The sequence below is a fragment of the Phodopus roborovskii genome, unplaced genomic scaffold, assembly GCF_943737965.1.
Source record: "Phodopus roborovskii unplaced genomic scaffold, PHOROB, whole genome shotgun sequence".
NCBI lineage: Eukaryota > Metazoa > Chordata > Mammalia > Rodentia > Cricetidae > Phodopus > Phodopus roborovskii.
The window spans coordinates 3345899-3365141 of record NW_026126599.1 but is presented as its reverse complement, the minus strand read 5'-3'; the positions used below and the strand labels follow the sequence as shown (position 1 = coordinate 3365141).

General features: G+C 45.7%; 1 protein-coding gene across 2 annotated transcripts in view; it reads left to right on the top strand.

Annotated features, from left to right (window-relative positions):
• Card11 (caspase recruitment domain family member 11) overlaps positions 1-19243 on the top strand; it is a 121341-nt gene that overhangs the window by 32037 nt on the left and 70061 nt on the right. Inside the window, exon 1 of one of the 2 annotated variants that reach the window (XM_051205227.1) lies at positions 18075-18134. The exons of the other annotated variant lie outside the window; for it this stretch is intronic. The gene's annotated coding sequence lies outside the window, so the exon portion shown is untranslated. Of the gene's footprint in view, positions 1-18074; positions 18135-19243 lie in introns of those variants that run through there. 2 annotated transcript variants of the gene reach the window in all.

Genomic DNA, 19243 nt, shown 5'->3' with positions numbered 1-19243 from the left:
CCCATGTAGCTGAGGATGACTTTGAACTGGCCCTCCTCTCTGCTATTCTGAGATATGTGACAGCATTCTCAGCCTTAATCCTCTCCTCAGTAACTCTGTCTTGGAGTACAGTGATAGTCTGACGACCTGGGGGTTTAGAACTTCAGCGTGTCAGCATGGGGGACAAGTCTCCAGTGTGTCACAGGCATTGTCTTCCTGTCATCTCCTGTTCCTTCCTTTTGAGGCTCCTCTCTCTTCATGGCCCATGTACAACTTTTACCAGTTTTTTTTTTTTTTAAGGACTGTGGGGTCTGGAAACATTGTGAGTCTTTAAATGTACAGCAAAAAAAAACTTTTCCCCCATTTTTTGAACACTTGTGTCATTGTTTAGCTAAACATAGAATTCTAATTACAAACTTATTCTTCCTTAGAACTTTTAATCTACCACCCATTGTCTTCTTGCAGCTGAGATTGTTAGTGGCTGCCTGTCATTCTTTTTATTTGTTAATTTGAGGGTGAGTGTTCATTTAAGATAGGGTCTCATGTAGCCCAGGTTGGCCTCCAACTCAGTATATAACCTAAAATGACCTTAAGCTCCTCATCTTCCTGCCTCCACCTCTCCTGCCCTGCTTTTACCCGTTGGTTTATGTGATGCTGGAGGTGGTACCCAGAGCTTCCTGGGTGCTAAGCAAGCACTCTATTCATGCCCAGTCTCATCCTACTACACAGATAGCATATTTCTGCAAACTCTGGGAGGGTTTTCCTACCTTCTCCCACCAAGCAACTTAGATAGCCCTTTCCAGTCCTTTAGCTTAGTAACTTTGTTGTAAGCTACGTCTATTCATGAGGTCAATCCACCTGCAGTTTCTCCTCTGTGTGCTTGAGTAGCATCTCCCACGTCCTTTAGGGGATGGGAAGCATGTTTTCTTTGGGGGTATTTTGTTTTGCTTTGTTGGTTGGTTGGTTGGTTGGTTGGTTGGTTGGTTGGTCTCAACAGCACCTCATGTAACCCAGGCTAGCCTTGAATTTTCTAAGTAGTTGAGGGTGACCTCCAACTCCTGATCCCATTGCCTCGACTTCTACAGTGCCAGTTTACAGGCATGCACTAATGCATCCAGTTTTAAAGTAAGCTTTGTTTTGGTGACTCCGCTCTGTCCCTGGTGGCGTACCCACTAGCTTTGCCTTTCTCTGATGGCCAGTGTTGCTAGTGAGAGGGCCATCATCCAGGGGATGTTCTCCCCGGTTTGTCTACCATGGCTACATCTGCTCACTGTAACCTTTTATGAGGGAAAGGTGCTGCCGACTGTGATGAGAGAAAGATGCTGGATTCAATGCATCCTACTCCTCCCAGATTCTCCCTGGCCCTTCCTCTCTGACCTCCAAACCCCATGTCCATGTAGGAAGTCACCCCCATGTCCTGCTGTGTTACCACAGGTGGATGAGGAGAATTTGCAGAAGGGTTGACAGCCCCACATCAGACAGGTTCTGAATTGTTCTCTTGGAGCTGTTCCTGGTGCATGGCTACTCACGTCTTGGAGGCAGCCTTTCCTTCAGCCTATGCATTAGGGCAGCTACTGAAAGATTTCTTGTTCACTCCATTAGGAGTGGGAGAGAGGGGGAACTGTATTTAGCATGTGTGTATCTTATCTTCAAACTGCCTGTGTGATACCATCTGCTAACCTTGCCCAATTAGTAAATCGAAAGGCCACCCAGTTTTCTTCTTCCCCGCCTTTCTCCTTGAAATTCTTTTTTGCACAAGACTGGTCTAGTTGGTGCTTGCCTATAATCCCAGTATTCAGTAGGTAGAGGCAGGATGATTGTCATGAGTTCAAGGCCAGCCTGGATTATATAGTAAGATTCCATATCAAAAAGAGAAACAAGCTAGGACACAGTTCCATGGTAGAGAGCTTGCCCAGCATGTGCATGGCCCCAGTTTCAACCTAAGAGCTCTAGATGTGGATAAATAAACAGAAGAATTCTTTTTGTTGCCAGTTCCTCTCTTCCTGCTCTTTGAATCTAAGGCACAATCCAGCATCTTCTATATTATCCATAGAGTCCATATGTTTGGACCCTGTGTTATTTTAATTGTGTTAGAGGAAGCATGGGCAGTAGGCTTCTGCAGTGGGCACCTTAACTTTACATCATGCCAGCCCCAGGGGCCTCTGTTCTTGCCTGTCTTGTCTTCTTACATATTAATGAGTGTAATTTACATATTGATCATCTCCCTCCCCAACTTCTTGTGACTTGCAGTCTGTCCCCTGTGTCTTCATTCACACCCAGCCAAAGGTGTTTAATAATAAAACAGGACCCAAAGCGGGATTTTTGTCCTTGCCACATAAGACCTTCTCCAGAGTTTTAAAATGATATTCAGCACAAGCTTGGCCTGGTGGTGTGTATATACAAACCCGGCACTTGGGAGGTGGAAGCAGGAGGATCAGAAGTTGAAGACCAGCCTCTGCTACATATCAAGTTTGAGGCTAGCCTGGGCTACATAACAAGATCCTATCTCAAAAATTTTTACTCAGTACACATAAATATGTGTTCCTACAAGTAACCCAGTTAGGCAATAGCATCATCATGAGATAACTTTCAGGAAATCCTGCCCGAGCTGGCAAGATGGCTCAGTGTAAAATCATTTGCCTTGCAAGACTGACAGCCTCAGTTCAATCATGGAAACCATGTGGCAGAAGAACCTGGAGGGGATAGCTCGGTAGGTGAATCACCTGCCATACAACCATGAGAACCAGAGTTTGGATCCCCTGCACCCATGTAAATGTCAAGGGAACATGGCAGTCCACACATAACCCCAGCCTCAGAAGGTAGACACGGGATCTCCTGGATCAGGTGGGCTAGCTAGACAAGCTCTATCAGTGACCTCTGGGTTTGGTGGAGAGACCCTGCCTCAGAGAATAAGGCAAAGAGTGATCAAGACAGACTACCAATATTAGACTCTGGCCTCCTCATGGGCACCCATCTGTACACAGGCATGCGCCCACACACATGCCAACATAATTCTAGAAGTAACCCCAGAGAGTCAGTGGACTCAGACATTGCTGTCTTCTGGGAAAGCCTACACTCTCAGGTTTATGAGAGAGAGACTCCCTTGTAATCCAGGCTGGCTTTGAACTCACTATGTAGTTCAAGCTGGTCTGGAACTCCAGATCCTCCTGAATATACCTCAGCACAACATGTGACTTTGGACTTCCCAGTAGTTCACAGAGTGTATGGAAGACCAGGGCCTGAGAGGCAAGGGACTGACACATGAGCACGTGTGTGACCAACTGCCAACAAAGGTGACTGACCAGAGGCCATGGGAGTGATGCCACAAGGCAGAATGCAAATTGATACACTGACCTCAACCAGCAGAGAAGAGCATGCGTTATCACAGAGAGAAGAAGAGCCTCTTTAGAAAATCATGATCCCACTTTCACATGGGTGTTGTTGAACTTACTGGTTTGAAAAAGATCTGTGAGGCAGGCATAGCCGGACACATCCGTGGTGTAGAACTCAGGATGCTAAAGCAGGAGGATGGTGAGTTCCAGGCTAGAATGGATGCCTAGGAAGACACTGGTTCAAAATAAAAACCATAGGCTGGAACTCAACAGTAGATCCCTTGCCTAGAATCCCCCAGTGAAGAGCACAAGTGTGGCTCAGTGGTAGAGCACCTGCCTAGAATCCCCAGTGAGGACCGGAGTGTTGCTCAGTGGAAAAGCACTTATCTAGAATCCCCCAGTGAGGGGCTAGGGTGTAGCTCAGTGGTAAAGCACCTATCTAAAATCTCCAGTGAGGGGCTGGGGTGTGGCTCAGTGGTAGAACACCTGCCTAGAAATCCCCAGCGAGGGACTCAGTGGTAGATTGCTTGCCTAGCATGGGCAAGGCTCTGAGTTCTGCCCCCAGTACTGCAAAGGAATAAAACCCTGGAGAAACTAAGGTGGAGAAAATTCCTTGTAACTTCTGAAATATACCCTGGGGGTTAGTGAGCCACGCTTGACTCATTCTCTGGAAGAGGAAGCATGTGGTGTTGGAGCTGTGATTAAATGGATCCCTGTGTCAGCTACAGAAACAAGTGTGTTAAGGATGGCGCATCAGCCCCAACTGTGTGTGACCTCGTTTTATTGCCCTGTGATGTGACCTCAGCATTACTTAAGTGGGGATGGTGTGTTTTTTATTGCACTTTCCCCATCTTCCTCCCGCGGCTGCCCATATTTTGTGCCACACTCCCGGTCTTTCGTCAGCCACCGTCCATTACTGTCATCCTGCCTGTCGCCCTCGCCTGACGTCCTTGCAGTGGGTGCCAAATGGAGTTGTCCTGGTTAAATAAACCGTGCGAGACTGAACTACAGAGGAGAGACTGAAATCCAAACACCTGGAGGGAGCTGACAGGAACTAGGTATCAAGGTATGTCAGTTGTTACTGGCAGAAGGAGGAAAGTATTAGCATGTAGAATGCTGTAGATGGATCAGGACCAGTGCTGGGAAACCGGAAATCATTGCCCAAGTCTCTGGGAACTCTGCCTTCTCGTTTGTGGTGTGTGGCTGAGTTTCCCGTTCATCTTTCTATGATGAATTTTTATTTCCAGCTGCCCAGCTGCAGACATGAATGATTAGATTATTTTTAAGAAAAGGAGGAGCTGGGGAGATGGCTCAGTGAGTAAAGTGGAGATGTGAGGGCCAGAGTTTGGATCCCTAAGACCCATGTAAAGCTGGATGTGGAACTGTGCCTCTATAATCACAGTGATCCTGCAGCAAGATGGGAACCCCTGGGAGCTTGTGGGCTGGTTGTCCCATCACGCACTGCAGTGAACTATAAAGAGATGCTGTCTCAAACACCGCAAAGTTGAGAACCCACACCCAAGGTTGTCCTCTGACCTCCATATTCATATGGTATCATGTGCATACCTGCACACACACACACACACACACACTCACACACACCATACACATAAAATAAAATATTTTCAGATATGGCTAATTGTATGTCACTTGGCTCCCCATTGAGGCAGTAGGAAAATGAATGGAAAATTAACTGGCTGTGATGCAGATCCTGGCCATCCATTACTCATCAGACCTGAGACAGGTCACCCAACCATTCCAGATGGTATCTTGCTAATCCACAAAATTCAAATGGTTCCAGAACCTTCCTTACAGAGTCATTTTAAGGATGCAATGAAGCTAAGTACACAATGTATCCCAGCACCTCAGGAGGCTGAGGTAGGATTACAAGTTCAAAGTCAGCCTATATTACATAGCTAGTTCTGGGTCTGATGTGCATACATACACAGAGAGAGAGAGAGAGAGAGAGAGAGAGAGAGAGAGAGAGAGAGAGACAGAGAGAGAGAGAGAGAGAATGTACATGTAGTTCAGTGATAGAGCATTTACTTACAGCCCATCAGTAAGAGGTTCTTTGGCTAGGCAGTGGATAACTTAACTAGAATCCCCCAGTGAGGGGCTAGGGGTGTGGCTCAGTTGTAGAGCACCTGCCTAGAATCCCCCAGTGAGGGGCTAGGATGTAATCCAGTAGTAGAGTACCTGCCAATTCCACCCACAGAATAAGGGGAAAAGGGGGATTTATATATAGTGCCTTTACATATTTAACCCCAAGGGTAATGGCAGTCTCAGGTGACAGACAAGCAGACATGTTACTCCTAATGCTACCAGCCAACCAGGACCAGAATCAAAATACAGATTCCCAGCCTGAGGTGTAGCTCAGTAGGTGGAGTGCTTGCCCAGAATGCACTAAACTGTGGGTTCTAGGACCAGCAAAGCATAAACCAGTTGTGGTGCACACACTGTAATGCTAGCATACGTGAGGATAAAGGATCAAGGTCACCCTCAGCTACCTAGCAGGTTGAAAGTTAGCCTGGGTTACACGAGCCCCTATCTCTGGAGGGGGGGGAGAAAAGAAAAGAACTCTTAATTAAATGAAATACAGGTTCCCAAGCCTCTGCTCTGCCCTGCTATGTTAGAATCTACGTTCAACAAGATTCGCAGCTGGGCTATCGACCCCAATGGTCAAGAACCTCCTTGTGTTTTTAGGTTAATTTTAGTCAATTGAACAAACATATCTGTGTTATGCTATGTTATGAAGTCAAGAAAATAATTGATGCCACTGGAAGGATTCACCCACCGAGCCCAAATGCTCTCTGGAGTTTCTAAATCTGACTCATTACAGGGAGGGGGAAATGGCCCCAAGAGGGTGGCTTTTTTCCCAAGGAACATCAAAGTTGTGGCTGCGTGGTCTATAAAAGCCACCCACCAGGAGGCAGCAACGGGTGGGTGGAGCCACAGTCTACACCTGCAGCATCCTTGCCAGAGAGGGCAGCTGACCTGGGCTGTGGTTGCCAGGATGGGCACAGCGGGGCTGGGGGCTGGGAACCTTGATTCCTCCCACCTGGGCCTGTCCTCAGGTGGGTCTCCTCCTGCTAGTATGTGCCTGAGTTTAGAGTGAGTGTACCAGGAGACAGGCAGGGCCACACAGAAAGAGAAGAGGGAGAAGGGGACAGGGAATACAGGGGTGAAGAGATGGAGGGAAACGTGTAGACACAGCACAAGGCAATTGCCCCTTCCTCCAACTATGCCTCCCCGCCCCCACTACCCTCTCCTCTTCTCTTCTTGCTCCACCCCCTCTCTGGCTTTTTTTTTTTAAGATGAGGTCTTGCCACGTAGCCCTGGTGGGCCTCAGACTCTCAATCCCCCGCCTCAGCTTCCTGAGAGCCAGGATGACAGGCATACCCAGCGCACCAGGCTCTAGTTCCTTTCAGGTGTTTTGAGAGTCTCCCATGCTCTGGTTCCTACTCCTGCTTCTCTCATTTTTATTAGATTTATTAGATTTGCTGCTCTGCCCTCCTATGGGTGGATATTATGGGCGGAGCCATTCAGGTATTCATGCACACTTCCCAGCCCACGGATATGTCTTCATTCTTCCCAAGTACATCCCTACAGTTGCACTGGGGTTGAAATCAGTTGGTATAGGGCAGCTTAGCATGCAGGAAGCCCTGGCTCCATCACCAGGAGTGGCCATACACACCTGCCATCCCAGCAATAAGGGGGTGAAGGCAGGAGAGCCAGACAACCAAAGTCATCCTCAACCACAAAGATAATTCAAAACCAACCTGGGCTACGTGAGGCCCTGTCCCAAAAATTAAAAATTAGAGGCCAGTGAAATGACCCAGCAGGTGAAGGTGCTTGTCCTTCAAGTCCAATGACCAAAATTCAACTTCTAGAACCCATGTAAGGGTGAAAGGAGGGAATGGGCACAAGGTTGTTCTCTGACCTGCACATGCGTGTCATGGGCGTGTACCCACAAGCACACTTGTTCGCTTGTAATAAATGTACTTGCTTAATTCACAGGCTTTTGAGTCTTAGAACCCCAGATGTCCACTGAATCACGGGGATCAGGTTGTTCAATTTTCCAAACAGCTATGTGGTTTGACACCTGCCCCACCCTTCTCCTGTGTGACTGTTTCAGTTGCCACACACCTCAGCACCTCATTCACTGAGTTTTAAATATTCACCATGCTATCAGATGTGTTTCTGTGTTTGTGTGTGTGTGTGTGTGTGTGGTGTGTGTGTGTGTGTGTGTGTGGTGTGTATAGTTGAGTATGTGTGTGTCTGTACTGTATTGGTGTGTGTGTGTGTGGTGTGTGTGTATGTGGTATGTGTGTGTGTGGTTGTATATGTGTGTGGTTGTGTATGTGTGTGGTGTGTATAGTTGAGTATGTGTGTGTCTGTAGTGTATTGGTGTATGTGTGTGTGGTGTGTGTGTGTGGTGTGTGTGTGTGGTGTGTGTGTGTGTGTGTGTGTGGTGTGTGAGTGTGATATGCGAGTATGAAGGTCACAGGACAACCTCTGTGCTGGTCCTTACTTTCCTCTTTGAGGCTGCATCTCTTGTTTGCTCTTGCATACACCAGCCTGCTGGCCCAAGAGCTTCCAGGGATTTGCTGGTCTCCCATCTCCCAGCTCACTGGAGGAGCGCTGCGATCACAGGTGCAGGCTATCATGGGCTCTGAGGATTTGAACTCAGATCCTCATCTTGCACAGCAATCATTACCCCACTGAGATGTCTCACCAGCCCCCTCACTGGAGTTTTAATTTGCATGAGCCAATGACAAATGGCATGGAGCATTTTCTCCTGCATTTATTGGCCATTCGTGTCTCTTCTTTTCTGAAATGCCTGTTTAAACCTTAGCATATTTTTTATTGGGCTATTCATTCTTAAAGCTTTTATGTGAACAATATTTTGTCAGCTATATGTCTTGAAACTATTTTTCTCCAAGTGTATGGCTTACCTGCTTATATTATTAGTAACATTTCTGATATGCAGTTGCTTATTTTGATGAATTTCTTTCCCAATTTGTGGCTCTGTGCTTTCTGGAGTTCTGAAATAATCTTCACCAACTTCATGTTGAGGTTGTTTTATGACAGGTGTAATGATGTACACACCTGTAATACCAGCGTTCAGGAGGCCGGACAGGTGGATGGAGAGGTGGGAACCAGCCTGGACCACATAGTGAGACCTCATCTCAAAAATACAATTAAAGTCTTACATTTTTCTTCCTGGAAAATTACAGATTTGAATTTGACTTCTAAGTCTGCAATCTGGGGCTGCCAAGAAGATGGCTCTGTCAATCAAGTGCTTGCAAATGTGAGGATCTGAGCTGCGATTCTCAGCAGCCCAGGAAAAGCTGAGTCTGGCAGCCCAGGTCTGTCCCTAGGCTCTAGGGGTGCGGTGTGGCTCAATGGTTAAAAACACACCTGCTCTTACAGAAGGCCTCAAGTTCAATTCCCAGTACCCACACTGTGAGGGCAGCTCACAATCACTTGTAACTCCAGCTCCAGGGGATCCAATGCCTTTTTCTGACCTCTGCAGGCAACTGCACTTATGTACATAAACCCACACATAGACATGCATAAAATTTAAAATCTTTTTAAAATACAAACTAGAGGCTGAAGAGATGGCATGTGTTGCTCTTGCAGAGAACCCTGCATACCCGTTCAGGTCCTGGCATACCCGTGATGGTTAACAACCATCCATAAGTCCACTTCCAGTGGATCCAACACCCTTCAAGGTTACCAGACACATGGTTCACACACATTCACACAGGAAAAAAATACTCATGCAAGTAAAATAAAATAAAATTGACCTTAAAATCAATATATAAAGCAGTGATGGATTGGATGAAGATACCCAAATGCTGACATCAGCCTCCACACACATGCACATACATGTGTACACACTCATACACAGACGCATATATAAGCTATACACTTTTGAACAAACCACAAAACCAAAAGCCTTCACTCTTCCTCCCAGACTGCTTTGTGTACAGTATGAGGCGGGAACTGAGGTTCACCTTCCCCTGTAGATAGCTGCTTGCTGCAACTCCAGGTTTGAAAGACTTCTCTTGCCACCAAATTATCTTGGTGCCCTTGTCAAAATTAATCCACTCTATAAATGTACATCTGCTTTCAGACTCACCATAACAACAGATAATGGCTTTTCCATCTGCTTTATCCACTTACTACTTAGCCTGACCCCTAAATCATACTCACTATTTCTTGATCTGTGTGACTTTACAGCAGCCCTTGAAATGGAGTCACATAAGTCCCTTGCTTTTATCCCTCTTGCTATGCAGAGTCTCTTGCTTTTCTTTCATTTTTATGGGCTATGTATGTGGCACATGCATGTGAGTGTGTAGGTTCACACCAATGTGCAGGCATGCATAGGCCAGAGCAGGATGCTGGGTGTCTTCCCACATCACACTCCACCTCTTTGCATTGAGACCAGTCCTCACTGAGCCAGAAGCTATTTTGGCTTGACTGGCTGGTCAGCAAGCTCCAGAGATCTACCTGTTTCCACTCACCTCCTCCACCCCCCACCAGTGCTGGACTTATAGCCCAGTGTAGCCTCACTAAGCCACACCCACACATGGACCCTGCAAATTCAAACTCCGGCCCTCATGCTTTCATGAGGCATCTCTCCTGACCTCCTGCTTTTCTGTATACATTTATGAATTCTTTTGCTAACACTCAACCAGAAAACCTAACTAGGATTTCACTGGAATGCACTGAGGCTCCAGACCACTGTAAGGTATTCTCTTAACAATATTGAACAATCTTACGGTCCATGAACATGGTATATCCATCCATTTGGTTTAAGACTCCTCAAATTTTCTTGGCATTCTTTGTATTTTCAATGTGGACATTTCTCACATCTTTAATACATTTAAATCCTAAGCATGTGATATTTTTATATGTCAGGTTTTGTTGAGTTTTGTGTATTGATCTTCTGTCCTATATCCTTGCTAACTTGGTGAATATTTGTTGTTAGTTATTATTAATTGATTCCTCTTGATTCTAGATTTTTCTGTAGCCCCTTTTAGATTCTAAAGGTAATTGCATTGTCTGAGAAATATGGTAGTTGAACTCTTTCTTTTCAAATTTCACCTTCCTTATTTCCTTTTCTTATATTTTTAGATTGGATTGGAACTCTAATATGTTGAATAAAATAGGATAGCATGACTATTCTGGCTTTCTGACAGGATGGTCTTGAATTTGCTATGTAGTTCAGCCTGGCCTCAAACTCATAATCCCCCTGCTTCAGTCACCATGTTGGGATTCTAAGCATACACTAACTTGCCCAGCATAGGAAAGTGGTTATTGTTTGGAGGGCAACCCCATCCACACTAAGTTCCTGAGAGGTTTGAATATGTGCAGTATTTCCTGTGGAACAAATGTCTATTCTCCCAGATAGAGCACCAATGACAGATCAAAGAAATTATCCCACTCAGATCTAAAGTTTATTGGGATTATTTACAGAAGTGTGAGTGAGGGTTTACTTACAGAACATGGTTAATTCAAAGGCAGCTTCATCAGGGAAAAAACAAAAACAAAACCTCAGCACAGATACAGGTGCAGTCAATCTGCATCCCTGGAGCTCTCTGCATGTCTTACAGGTCACTCCATGGAGCCACCATCAATTGTTATTGTTTCTATAACCATGGTAATTTACATGCAAATAACTTGTGAATCCTGTAAGTTTCAAGAACTTCTTGAGACTGGTGAGTTTGACTTACTTCCTGACACTTACACAATCTCCCTCCTCACTTTAGCAAAGAATATTTTAGTTCAAGGAAATAGCTACAAAACAAATGGACACTAAATTTTGCCAAATGATTTTTTTTGCAGTCTACTGATGGCAAGCATGAGGACTTGAGTTCAAATCTCCTAGCCTATGTAAAACTGGGTTCAGTAATATGTGTTCCTATAATTTCTGCTCCTATGGAAAAAAATGGGAGGCAGAGATAGACACATCCTGGGAAGCTCAAGAGCCAGCTAGCCAGGCAAACACATCAACAAACAAGAAACAGGAGCTAGTTGATTAACATGTTCAGCCTTAAACAATAGACTGTCACAACCTGAAGTTGTCTTCTACCTCCCACACATGTGAGATGCCACTTACATACCATTCTTGAACACACACTCACATCACACACAAACACATACACATGGAGGCATTGAATGTTAAAAAATAAAGGGACCCTGCAGTTCTGGCTGCTGTGTTTTTTGACTGTCACTTAAGTCCAGGTGATTGGCAGTATTACTCTAATCTTCCACGATTTTTATCTACAAGTCCTAATATTTAGCAAAAGAGGACTATTGAAATGGATAACTACCAGGCAAAAAAGACCACAAAGCTCCGCGTAGGCAGTTGAAACAACTGAAAAAAAAAAAACAATATAAAACAATATAAAGGCAGATTCTTGAACTGGTGGGGGGGACGCAGTCAGTTGAGTGTTTTACAAGCAAAGGACCCAAGTTCAGTCATCAGTACCCACATTAAGAAAAACATGGGTGCAGTGTCCTTTAGGAGGCAGCAGATTGCTGGGTCTCACAGGAAGCTGCAGCAAATGGATGAGATCTAGGCCAATGAGAGACCCCATCTCAGGAAATAAAAAGTATAGCACCTGAAGAATGGCACCCAAGGTTGACCTCTGACCTGCACTTACATGAGTACACACACACACACACACACACACACACACACACCACTCTATCCATTAAGAAGAAGAAAAGAGGGAGAAATGGAGGGAGGGAGGGAAGATAGGTAGACTAACTTTCTCTTTCAGTTATACTGCTGACTGAGTTCTGTATCTCTGGCTGGAACACATATCTCATATTCTTTTCTCTTGTGAATTGGGTGTATGTCTGTGAAATGCCCTTCTTACAGCTTTTTTTTGTGTATGCACAGTGCTTCCCTCTTTACTTTCTCTGGGCCTTAGATAGTTTTTAAAAGTGTGTGTGTGTGTTTTGCTTGCATGTGTTTCTGTGTACTAAGTGCATGCAGTACCCACAGAGGCCAGAAGAGGGCATCAGATTCCCCTGGAACTGGAGTTACAGGTAGTTGTGAGTCACCTTGTGGGTGCTGGGAACTGAACTCAGGTCCTCTTGCAAAAGCAGCCAGTGCACTTAACCACTGAGCTCTGAGCCATCTCTCCAGCTTCTTTCTCTGGGTCTTTACAGTGAAAGTGTGTGTGTGTGTGTGTGTGTGTGTGTGTGTGTATGGTAATCAGTAAACTACTGAAATCTTTTTTAATCCACTCATCTTAGAGTTTTCACATTCAACATGATACCCCCCTCACCTGCTAACCTCTGCCATCTATGTGTGTCATCTTTCTGACACATCTTCTTGTTCAATTTTCCCTTTCTTTCTTTTTGTGTGCATGTGTCTGTGTACATGCATGCACATGTGTGTGTGTAGAGGCCAGTGGTCATCATAAATTATCTTTCTTAATTTTTGAGACAGAATTTCTCACTGAACCCAAAGCTCAGCTAGTCAACTTGACTGACTGACCAGTGACCACCAGGGATCCTCTTGCCTCCTCCCTCCCAACTCGTGGCCCTAGGATTATAGACCTAAACCACTGCACCTGGCGTATTTAAACATGAGTTTTGTAGATCTGAACTCAGATCCTCATGCTTGGGCAACAAGCATGTTATCAGTGAGGCCGGACCTTTCTTGCTTTCTGCGGGCATGCCCAGGACCTTTCTGGTGCTCCATTTGTGTCCCTCCACTGGCTTGATAGCCTGGCTCTGTGTTTTATCTCTGTGCACTCGCTGCTCCTCCATGGCTTTTAAAGTGGGTCTTTAAGTTACTCTAGACTATTTTATAATAATGTTATATGACTTCACATATACCATAGACTTTACAGTCACATCATTTCATTAACCCTCTGTTGTCCTTTGTGGTATTGTCTTCCGCCTGATTTCTACCTCTATTATACACTGCACAATCCATTATTATTTTGGCTTTAGGCAGTCACATTTGAAAGAAATTAAGAATGACTTTAGAATAATCAGTTAACTCAGTACCTTCTGTATCATAACACTCTTCTGTAGTTCATGTATATCAAAGCTTCATCCAGTACCATTTTTTCTTCAGCCTGAGAAATGTCCCTCAGCAGGGTGTGGTGGCACATGCCTATGACCCCAGCACTTGAGAAGATCGGGCAGGAGGACAGAAAGTTGTAGGCCACCATGTGTTACTGTAATCATTTTCATTGTCAACTTGACTGATCTAGAATCTCCCAGGAAACAAATTTCTGGTTGTGTGTGTGAGGAATAATATGGATTAGGACTGTTGAGGCAGGAATCCCCACGGTGAAGTGGGCAGCACCATTTCTTGAGCCATGTTTCAGACTGAATAAAAAGAATAAAGTGAGCTAAACACCAGCATCCCTCTCTGTGCTTCCTGACTGTGGACGCAATGTGAGCAGCTCCTTCACACTCCTGCCATCATGCCTTCCCCGCCATGCTGGACTGTGTACCCTCAGACTGTGAGCTAAAATGAATCTTTCGTTCCATTAGTTGCTTTTGTCACTGGTAAGCTAACATCAAAGGGGGTACTGACTAACTTACTGCTCAGGTGGGAAATCCCTGCCTCAGCACTGTCTGTTAGAGAGAGTTACAGACTGCCTCAGGAGGGTGTCTGTAAGGATGTGTAAAAGGATTAGAGAAGACTGATGCTACACTATGGCTTAGGCGGAAGCTAATGTTCTTCTTTTAAAAGATTTGCTTTTTAATCTGTGTGCTGGTATTTTGCTTGCATATATAACCATGTACCACATGTGTACCTAGTGCCGATGAAGGCCAAAAGAAGGTCTTATCTCCCCTGAAACTGGAGTTGCAGATGGTTGTGAGCCACCACATGAGTGCTGAGAATTGAATCCAGATCTTCTGGAAGAGCAGTCAATCCTCTTAACCATGTGGTGATCTTTCAGGCCCCAGAGGCTAGATTCTAACATTACATTCTTATAATTGGATTCAGAATATCTAGGCAAGCTTGAGAAGCTGTAAGCCTAACAAATTACGTGTGATGCGATATTGATATTGATGCTGATGCTGGTGATGATGATGTTGGTGATGGATGGTACTGATGGTGCTGGTGATGATGATGTTGGTAAAGTTGCTGATAGTGATGCTGATGATGGTACTGATGCTAAAGCTGATGGAGATGTTGGTTATGATGTTGATGGTGCTGGTGATGATGTTGGTAATGTTGCTGATACTAATACTGATGATGCTGCTGATGCTAAAGCTGATGGAGATGTTAGTTATGATGTTGATAGTGCTGGTGATGATGTTGGTAATGTTGCTGATTTGATGCTGGTCCTGATGAAAATGATATTGGTAATGGTGCTGATGCTGATGATGGTGATGGATCTGGAGCTCATGCTGGTACTGACTCTGTAGTCCACTTTGCTTCAAAAGGCATTTGAGTCTGTGAGCAGGGTTTGCATGAGGCACTAAACCCAGAAAGTGAAGAGAAATGGTAATGGTTTTCAAAAGCCCATTTTTCTTCCAAACATTTGATGTTTTCAGCCAGTTGTACCCATTGAACTAACAGCCGTGCCTGAAGGCATTCAGGCTACAGCACCTCAGACATGTCGGTGCTGACCCAGGAAAATTCCTGCAGAGCCTCAAGGAGCCAAAACCCAGGCTCTTCTTTCTTGTTCAGGAGCCAAAATCCAAATGCAGTAAGCTTCTGATTTTTTTTAATCCCTCAAAAACTCTATTACTTTCCACTATAAGCTTTTTTCTAGTTTGTAATGATATGTGCTCTGACTGCAGACAAATTCTACAGTGCCATGTTGTGGACTCTGTGCCCTCTTCACATCTAACCATGTTCACTGTTCTCAATGGGTGGGTCTGTGTCCCTGCTCCTATGTACACAGCACACAAGATCGAGTGTCCAGAAATAATGCCTGAATAATTAATGACACAGCCTTATGCCATCTGAACAGGCAAGGACTTCACAGTCATGCAAATGACCCTGTGTGTGAAGACACTTTGCAGGACCAGAGTTAGGTCAGCAATGACCATGTGAGCTTGTTTTTTCCTGGCTTATTTAAGAGATTCACAATCGAGTTTTAACTTCAGCTTCTTGGATAATGTACAGAACAAACTGGTTGTTTGTTTGTACTCCTTTAGAAGGAGTTATGCAGGAAAGGTGCAAGCCAGGCCAGGCTTGCAAGGCAGACAGGACCAGCTGGGGAAACCCGGATTTACAGCGACAATTTGCTAAAGAACTGACTTGTACAAGAAGTCCTGGGACACACCCCATGCAGGCTACAGAATCTGAAAAGCCAATGGCTGACCCACTCCAAGTCCAAAGGCTTGAGAGCAAGGGGGCCCAGTGGAGCCCTGGAGTCCAAAGTCTCTGCAGTCTATGGGTAGGAAATGTTGAAGATGCAGCACAAGAGAGAGAGAGCCCTCTTGAATTAGTTACCTGTCCCCTCACAGTAACAAAACACCTGATAAAAAGCAACTTAAGGGGGAAGGGTTTATTGCGGCTCACACTTCAAGGGTGCACAGTCCATCATGATAAGAAGAGCATGGTGGCAGGAATGTAGGCAGTTAGTCACACTGCACTTGCCACTGGGAAGCAGAAGGAATGATTGCTGGTGCTTAGCTTGATTTTGGAACCTTAGTCCATGGAATGATGCTGCAAACATCCAGGGTGAGTTGCCTTCCTCAGTTTATGTAATTGGTGATTCTAAATGCCAGGACACTGTCAATCAAGATTAACTATCAGTTCTGGCCTGCTGTGCGCCACCCTGAATAGATGCAAGGGGCCCACCTATGCTGACAGTGGGTATTCTTCACCCATAGCAAATGCTCATACCCACATATGTCACCATGCCCCCTCCCCAACTGCCTGGGCAGCATTTGGCTCAACTAAGCCAAAACATAAAATCAAGCATCACAATATATGGTCATTGTGCATAGAAGTACCCAGAAACTCAAGGTGGAGTCACAGAAGCTGAGTGAGCAGCCATTCCTCATCCTCTGGCCACAGACTTCCCCTCTGTAGTCCCCAGCTAATCACAAGTGGCCATAGGAAAGACCCAGCCAGGGACAGGTGGGTGGAGGAGGGGAAAGAGTTAATAGGATGATGAGCCCTTCTTTATGTGGCTCTCTGCATCTTTACTCTGGCTTCCCTGGCAACTTCATTAGCAGCAAGCTGCTAATTAAATCTCATATTTATGGTCAGAAAATAAAATCATTGGACCTTTCTGAAATAGGATTTTATGAGTTTGGGCTTAGGCAGCTGAGTCAGCAGTTGAGGGCTGGGGCTGTTTAGAATCTCAGTTTCAAGACGGAAATAAATAAAGCAAACAGAGCCAGCATGTTTCTGAGTCCCTTGGACTGGTTTGTGACAGGCTTAAGCAAGACAGACCTCCACCCACTCAGAAATGAAGATCCTATCCAGTATTTGGAGCTTGAGGTTTGAACCTGCAGCTCCTAGATAAAACAACTATGCTCTGTTTCTGTGTCCTCAAGCTTCTTTGGGGGATCCACAGGGTTCTTTTCTGGGTAATATTTTTCTTGCTGTATTGGAGGCACTCTTGGTACGAACACATCAGAAGTACCCCAGTGCCACTTCTTTGTTGTGTGGGATTCAGTGGATGCCACCTTCCTTGAAAGGTTCCCAGCATACCCTTTCCTGTGGCTTGGGGAGCTTTCTCTACTCAGCTACTGCCAATGAGAGAGGTTAAAACAACAGGGATTGGGTCTCTCACAATGTGGACATAGGTGTCCAACATCATGGTGTCCGTGGTTTTGGGGGGAAAACCTTGCTGCCTTTCCCAACTCTATTGTTTGTTTTGTTGTTGTTGTTGTTGTTTGTGTGTTTATTTTTTGACAAGGTTTCTCTGTGTCTCTTTGGCCATCATAGAACTCTGTAGACCAGGCTGGCCTCAAACTCACAGAGATCCACCTGCCTCTGCCTGCCATGTGTGTTATACACTGGTGTATATGGAACTGTGTGTATGTGGATATAGAGGGCAAAGGTCAATGTCAATGTTTCCCTGGGTTATTTCTACTCGGTGGGTTTTTGTTCTTGTTTTGTTGTTTACTTGTGAGTGTGTTTGTGTGATGTGTATATGTCAGTGTTTGATGTGTGTGTGTGTGTCTATGATGTGTGTATCTATGTGTATGTGTGTATGGACACATGTGCCACAGTTCTTCTGTAGAGGTAAGAGGACCACTTATTTTCTGTCCTTCCATCTTTACGTAGGTTCTGGGGATCCAACTCAGGTCCTCAGAAGCTTGTACAGCCAGTGTCTTTACTTACTGAGCCATCTCACTGGCTCTCCACGAACCTGGAGAGAACTGATTAGCTAGACTGACTAGTCAGTGAAATATGAGGATCTGCCCCTCCCCGTCCCCAGGCACTAGGACTATAATCAAATGCCATGTACCTGGCTTAGTTTTTTTTGGGGGGGGTTCCCCTGTTTTGGAGGCAGAGTCTCACACTGTAGCCCGGTCTAGGCTAGCCTCAAGCTTGCCATCCCCCTGCCTTAACCCAGCAATTAGGATGATCCGTACCACCACATCCGTCTTCAGGTTCTGCTCAGAATAAAACAAAAAAGAGAAGTATAGAGCCCACCACAGCCTCCCTTTGCACCTGCTAAAAATAGAGACAGCCTCCTCAGAGTGCAGCAGCCACTTGGGCTTCCGGGGGAAGGTTACGGCAGCCTGCCAGTATCAGCACTTTCCGGGTGCCTTGTACCCCACAGCAGAGAACAGGGAATCTGAGAGACTCATTGGATAGATGCTCCTGCCAGGCCCAGGACACAGCTGGTGTGTAAACCCGTGAGTACATTTCCCCCACAATCCCTCTGTGGCCCTCATGAACAGAGCTGGTGGAGCTGTGTTCAAGGTCTACCAGTGTTGGTCTCCAAACCTGGTCCTTTTGCTCTTGCCTGTGTGTGTGTGTGTGTGTGTGTGTGTGTGTGTGTGTGTGTATGTGTGTGTGTGTGTGTGTGTGCGCGCGCGCGCGCTTGGGGCCTTCAAATATGTCCCTTTTTTGGGGTTTCTCCCCCAGTGCTTGGGATGGAGCCTAGAGCTGGGCAAGCTTTCTACCATTGAGTTACATACATCACCAGCCCTGATTTTTTTGCAATGGAGACTCACTGTGTAACCCATGCTGACCAGAAATCCCCCTGCCTCTTCCTCCAGTGTTGGGATGACAGGAACATACCACCATGTGTGACCCCTTTCTTTGTAAACTAAATTTGATGTGGAGTCTCAACTGCCAGGGCCCCTATATCACACTTGGCTGGGCTTGTACTGAGCCCAGAATTGGCCCACAGAAGGCTCCCCAGAAACCCCGTTGTTCCATGGGAACAATATGATCTCGTGGTGCCTGTTGTCACAGGTGAGAGTCTTGTTTCTTCTGACTAAGCACACAGTCACAGTTGAGGAGCAGGGTTGGTACCCAGAGTGTGTTTTCTGGGAGGTTGGAGATGTTCGCAGCCCCCTCTGGGGAGGATTAGAGGTTGTATGTCATATTTGCTTTCAGAAGTGTCTCTCAGAAATGCGGCACTCCAGCCTGGTAGCCCCACAGAGAAGTGGTCTCTCTGCTGGGGAAGGATTCTTTCCCCCCCCCCACCCCAGCCCAGCACTGTCAGTTGGTCCCTGGGGGTGTTGCTTAAGTTTGCATATATGAGATGGGGTGTTGGTGCTGTCCAGCAAAATGCCCAAGGCCACCCTGGAACACATACACTTGAAAGGAACATCAGCCATGGGCAGGTTAAGCCCTTTCCCCAAATCCCAGAGCAAGATTGGGAACCCCAAAGATACACACACACACACACACACACACACACACACACACTTAGGAGCTGTTGGAGCCCAGCAGAATATTTGACTCTGGGCTAGAGGCGTGTGAAATGTCTTGGGGAAACGCAACTTGAGGCTTT